Source organism: Triticum aestivum, unplaced genomic scaffold (assembly GCF_018294505.1).
Source record: "Triticum aestivum cultivar Chinese Spring unplaced genomic scaffold, IWGSC CS RefSeq v2.1 scaffold116194, whole genome shotgun sequence".
NCBI classification, from domain to species: domain Eukaryota; kingdom Viridiplantae; phylum Streptophyta; class Magnoliopsida; order Poales; family Poaceae; genus Triticum; species Triticum aestivum.
The window spans coordinates 32,028-36,984 of NW_025228259.1; the positions used below are offsets into that span (position 1 = coordinate 32,028).

The window sequence follows — 4,957 nt, forward strand, 5'->3', positions numbered from 1 at the left end:
CTCGTGTTGCATTCCCTTTTTAATTTTTTTCGCGCCGCCTGCAAAACAAAACGCACGTGTAAGTAGTACTAGGATGGGTGACCTCCTGGGAAGTCCTCGTGTTGCATTCCCTTTTTAATTTTTTTCGCGCCGCTTGCAAACCTCCTGGGAAGTCCTCGTGTTGCATTCCCTTTTTAACTTTTTTCGCGCCGCTTGCAAAACAAAACGCACGTGTAAGTAATATATTTACCGTGTTTTATTATTTTGCACGAGTGCGGTAAGTCATAGCTGGGTGCTCACGATTCACGGGTCCAGCGTCGGTGTTGTGGCGCGGCAAGCGTGCACTGGTGCGGTTGAGAGGGAGGGGTGGAAACCGCGTTAAACTCGTCTCCGTAGTTGAGAGGGAGTGGCCAAAGCAATGTACAATCGTCTTAGTAGTGGAGCTGGGAGGGGCAAGGATAAGGGACGAAGACCGGGGTAACATGTCGGATGCGATCATACCAGCACTAAAGCACCGGATCCCATCAGAACTCCGAAGTTAAGCGTGCTTGGGCGAGAGTAGTACTAGGATGGGTGACCTCCTAGGAAGTCCTTGTGTTGCATTCCCTTTTTAATTTTTTTCGCGCCGCTTGCAAAACAAAACGCATGTGTAAGTAATATATTTACCGTGTTTTATTATTTTGCACGAGTGCGGTAAGTCATAGCTGGGTGCTCACGATTCACGGGTCCAGCGTCGGCGTTGTGGCGCGGCAAGCGTGCACTGGTGCGGTTGAGAGGGAGGGGTGGAAACCGCGTTAAACTCGTCTCCGTAGTTGAGAGGGAGCGGCCAAAGCAATGTACAATCGTCTTAGTAGTGGAGCTGGGAGGGGCAAGGATAAGGGACGAAGACCGGGGTAACATGTTGGATGCGATCATACCAGCACTAAAGCACCGGATCCCATCAGAACTCCGAAGTTAAGCGTGCTTGGGCGAGAGTAGTACTAGGATGGGTGACCTCCTGGGAAGTCCTCGTGTTGCATTCCCTTTTTAATTTTTTTCGCGCCGCTTGCAAAACAAAACGCACGTGTAAGTAATATATTTACCGTGTTTTATTATTTTGCACGAGTGCGGTAAGTCATAGCTGGGTGCTCACGATTCACGGGTCCAGCCTCGGCGTTGTGGCGCGGCAAGCGTGCATTGGTGCGGTTGAGAGGGAGGGGTGGAAACCGCGTTAAACTCGTCTCCGTAGTAGAGAGGGAGCGGCCAAAGCAATGTATAATCGTCTTTGTAGTGGAGCTGGGAGGGGCAAGGATAAGGGACGAAGACCGGGGTAACATGTCGGATGCGATCATACCAGCACTAAAGCACCGGATCCCATCAGAACTCCGAAGTTAAGCGTGCTTGGGCGTGACCTCCTGGGAAGTCCTCGTGTTGCATTCCCTTTTTAATTTTTTTCGCGCCGCTTGCAAAACAAAACGCACGTGTAAGTAATATATTTACCGTGTTTTATTATTTTGCACGAGTGCGGTAAGTCATAGCTGGGTGCTCACGATTCACGGGTCCAGCGTCGGCGTTGTGGCGCACAAGCGTGCACTGGTGCGGTTGAGAGGGAGGGGTGGAAACCGCGTTAAACTCGTCTCCGTAGTTGAGAGGGAGCGGCCAAAGTAATGTACAATCGTCTTCGTAGTGGAGCTGGGAGGGGCCAGGATAAGGGACGAAGACCGGGGTAACATGTCGGATGCGATCATACCAGCACTAAAGCACCGGATCCCATCAGAACTCCGAAGGTAAGCGTGCTTGGGCGAGAGTAGTACTAGGATGGGTGACCTCCTGGGAAGTCTTCGTGTTGCATTCCCTTTTTAATTTTTTTCGCGCCGCTTGCAAAACAAAACGCACGTGTAAGTAATATATTTACCGTGTTTTATTATTTTGCACAAGTGCGGTAATTCATAGCTGGGTGCTCACGATTCACGGGTCCAGCGTCGGCGTTGTGGCGCGGCAAGCGTGCACTGGTGCGGTTGAGAGGGAGGGGTGGAAACCGCGTTAAACTCGTCTCCGTAGTTGAGAGGGAGCGGCCAAAGCAATGTACAATCGTCTTTGTAGTGGAGCTGGGAGGGGCAAGGATAAGGGACGAAGATCGGGGTAACATGTCGGATGCGATCATACCAGCACTAAAGCACCGGATCCCATCAGAACTCCGAAGCTAAGCGTGCTTGGGTGAGAGTAGTACTAGGATGGGTGACCTCCTGGGAAGTCCTCGTGTTGCATTCCCTTTTTAATTTTTTTCGCGCCGCTTGCAAAACAAAACGCACGTGTAAGTAATATATTTACCGTGTTTTATTATTTTGCACGAGTGCGGTAAGTCATAGCTGGGTGCTCACGATTCAGGGGTCCAGCGTCGGCGTTGTGGCGCGGCAAGCGTGCACTGGTGCGGTTGAGAGGGAGGGGTGGAAACCGCGTTAAACTCGTCTCCGTAGTTGAGAGGGAGCGGCCAAAGCAATGTACAATCGTCTTTGTAGTGGAGCTGGGAGGGGCAAGGATAAGGGACGAAGACCGGGGTAACATGTCGGATGCGATCATACCAGCACTAAAGCACCGGATCCCATCAGAACTCCGAAGCTAAGCGTGCTTGGGCGAGAGTAGTACTAGGATGGGTGACCTCCTGGGAAGTCCTCGTGTTGCATTCCCTTTTTAATTTTTTTCGCGCCGCTTGCAAAACAAAACGCACGTGTAAGTAATATATTTACCATGTTTTATTATTTTGCACGAGTGCGGTAAGTCATAGCTGGGTGCTCACGATTCACGGGTCCAGCGTCGGCGTTGTGGCGCGGCAAGCGTGCACTGGTGCGGTTGAGAGGGAGGGCTGGAAACCGCGTTAAACTCGTCTCCGTAGTTGAGAGGGAGCGGCCAAAGCAATGTACAGTCGTCTTTGTAGTGGAGCTGGGAGGGGCAAGGATAAGGGACGAAGACCGGGGTAACATGTCTGATGCGATCATACCAGCACTAAAGCACCGGATCCCATTAGAACTCCGAAGTTAAGCGTGCTTGGGCGAGAGTAGTACTAGGATGGGTGACCTCCTGGGAAGTCCTCGTGTTGCATTCCCTTTTTAATTTTTTTCGCGCCGCTTGGAAAACAAAACGCACGTGTAAGTAATATATTTACCGTGTTTTATTATTTTGCACGAGTGCGGTAAGTCATAGCTGGGTGCTCACGATTCACGGGTCCAGCGTCGGCGTTGTGGCGCGCAAGCGTGCACTGGTGCGGTTGAGAGGGAGGGGTGGAAACCGCGTTAAACTCGTCTCCGTAGTTGAGAGGGAGCGGCCAAAGTAATGTACAATCGTCTTTGTAGTGGAGCTGGGAGGGGCAAGGATAAGGGACGAAGACCGGGGTAACATGTCGGATGCGATCATACCAGCACTAAAGCACCGGATCCCATAAGAACTCCGAAGGTAAGCGTGCTTGGGCGAGAGTAGTACTAGGATGGGTGACCTCCTGGGAAGTCTTCGTGTTGCATTCCCTTTTTAATTTTTTTCGCGCCGCTTGCAAAACAAAACGCACGTGTAAGTAATATATTTACCGTGTTTTATTATTTTGCATGAGTGCGGTAATTCATAGCTGGGTGCTCACGATTCACGGGTCCAGTGTCGGCGTTGTGGCGCGGCAAGCGTGCACTGGTGCGGTTGAGAGGGAGGGGTGGAAACCGCGTTAAACTCGTCTCCGTAGTTGAGAGGGAGCGGCCAAAGCAATGTACAATCGTCTTTGTAGTGGAGCTGGGAGGGGCAAGGATAAGGGACGAAGACCGGGGTAACATGTCGGATGCGATCATACCAGCACTAAAGCACCAGATCCCATCAGAACTCCGAAGCTAAGCGTGCTTGGGTGAGAGTAGTACTAGGATGGGTGACCTCTTGGGAAGTCCTCGTGTTGCATTCCCTTTTTAATTTTTTTCGCGCCGCTTGCAAAACAAAACGCACGTGTAAGTAATATATTTACCGTGTTTTATTATTTTGCACGAATGCGGTAAGTCATAGCTGGGTGCTCACGATTCAGGGGTCCAGCGTCGGCGTTGTGGCGCGGCAAGCGTGCACTGGTGCGGTTGAGAGGGAGGGGTGGAAACCGCGTTAAACTCGTCTCCGTAGTTGAGAGGGAGCGGCCAAATCAATGTACAATCGTCTTTGTAGTGGAGCTGGGAGGGGCAAGGATAAGGGACGAAGACCGGGGTAACATGTCGGATGCGATCATACCAGCACTAAAGCACCGGATCCCATCAGAACTCCGAAGTTAAGCGTGCTTGGGCGAGAGTAGTACTAGGATGAGTGACCTCCTGGGAAGTCCTCGTGTTGCATTCCCTTTTTAATTTTTTTTGCGCCGCTTGCAAAACAAAACGCACGTGTATGTAATATATTTACCGTGTTTTATTATTTTGCACGAGTGCGGTAAGTCATAGCTGGGTGCTCACGATTCACGGGTCCAGCGTCGGCGTTGTGGCGCGGCAAGCGTGCACTGGTGCGGTTGAGAGGGAGGGGTGGAAACCGCGTTAAACTCGTCTCCGTAGTTGAGAGGGAGCGGCCAAAGCAATGTACAATCGTCTTTGTAGTCCAGCGTCGGCGTTGTGGCGCGGCAAGCGTGCACTGGTGCGGTTGAGAGGGAGGGGTGGAAACCGCGTTAAACTCGTCTCCGTAGTTGAGAGGGAGCGGCCAAAGCAATGTACAATCGTCTTTGTAGTGGAGCTGGGAGGGGCAAGGATAAGAGACGAAGACCGGGGTAACATGTCGGATGCGATCATACCAGCACTAAAGCACCGGATCCCATCAGAACAACGAAGTTAAGCGTGCTTGGGCGAGAGTAGTACTAGGATGGGTGACCTCCTGGGAAGTCCTCGTGTTGCATTCCCTTTTTAATTTTTTTCGCGCCGCTTGCAAAACAAAACGCACGTGTAAGTAATATATTTACCGTGTTTTATTATTTTGCACGAGTGCGGTAAGTCATAGCTGGGTG

The 4,957-nt window shown here is 51.4% G+C and overlaps 10 non-coding genes and 1 pseudogene across 10 annotated transcripts; all 11 read left to right on the plus strand.

The window, feature by feature from the left end:
- The first annotated feature begins 466 nt into the window (after positions 1-466).
- Positions 467-585, plus strand: LOC123173704 (5S ribosomal RNA). The gene has a single exon (XR_006486441.1). It is a non-coding gene; the product is annotated as a 5S ribosomal RNA (ribosomal RNA).
- Positions 586-882: 297 nt separating this feature from the next.
- On the plus strand, positions 883-1,001 carry LOC123173770 (5S ribosomal RNA). Its single transcript, XR_006486507.1, has one exon. It is a non-coding gene; the product is annotated as a 5S ribosomal RNA (ribosomal RNA).
- A 297-nt stretch (positions 1,002-1,298) lies between these two features.
- Positions 1,299-1,398, plus strand: LOC123173801 (uncharacterized; annotated as a pseudogene).
- Positions 1,399-1,694: 296 nt separating this feature from the next.
- On the plus strand, positions 1,695-1,813 carry LOC123173727 (5S ribosomal RNA). Its single transcript, XR_006486467.1, has one exon. It is a non-coding gene; the product is annotated as a 5S ribosomal RNA (ribosomal RNA).
- A 297-nt stretch (positions 1,814-2,110) lies between these two features.
- LOC123173705 (5S ribosomal RNA) lies at positions 2,111-2,229 on the plus strand. Its single transcript, XR_006486442.1, has one exon. It is a non-coding gene; the product is annotated as a 5S ribosomal RNA (ribosomal RNA).
- A 297-nt stretch (positions 2,230-2,526) lies between these two features.
- LOC123173824 (5S ribosomal RNA) lies at positions 2,527-2,645 on the plus strand. The gene has a single exon (XR_006486554.1). It is a non-coding gene; the product is annotated as a 5S ribosomal RNA (ribosomal RNA).
- Positions 2,646-2,942: 297 nt separating this feature from the next.
- Positions 2,943-3,061, plus strand: LOC123173696 (5S ribosomal RNA). The gene has a single exon (XR_006486432.1). It is a non-coding gene; the product is annotated as a 5S ribosomal RNA (ribosomal RNA).
- A 296-nt stretch (positions 3,062-3,357) lies between these two features.
- LOC123173760 (5S ribosomal RNA) lies at positions 3,358-3,476 on the plus strand. The gene has a single exon (XR_006486497.1). It is a non-coding gene; the product is annotated as a 5S ribosomal RNA (ribosomal RNA).
- A 297-nt stretch (positions 3,477-3,773) lies between these two features.
- On the plus strand, positions 3,774-3,892 carry LOC123173756 (5S ribosomal RNA). Its single transcript, XR_006486493.1, has one exon. It is a non-coding gene; the product is annotated as a 5S ribosomal RNA (ribosomal RNA).
- A 297-nt stretch (positions 3,893-4,189) lies between these two features.
- LOC123173713 (5S ribosomal RNA) lies at positions 4,190-4,308 on the plus strand. Its single transcript, XR_006486452.1, has one exon. It is a non-coding gene; the product is annotated as a 5S ribosomal RNA (ribosomal RNA).
- Positions 4,309-4,733: 425 nt separating this feature from the next.
- Positions 4,734-4,852, plus strand: LOC123173782 (5S ribosomal RNA). The gene has a single exon (XR_006486518.1). It is a non-coding gene; the product is annotated as a 5S ribosomal RNA (ribosomal RNA).
- Positions 4,853-4,957: the final 105 nt, after the last annotated feature.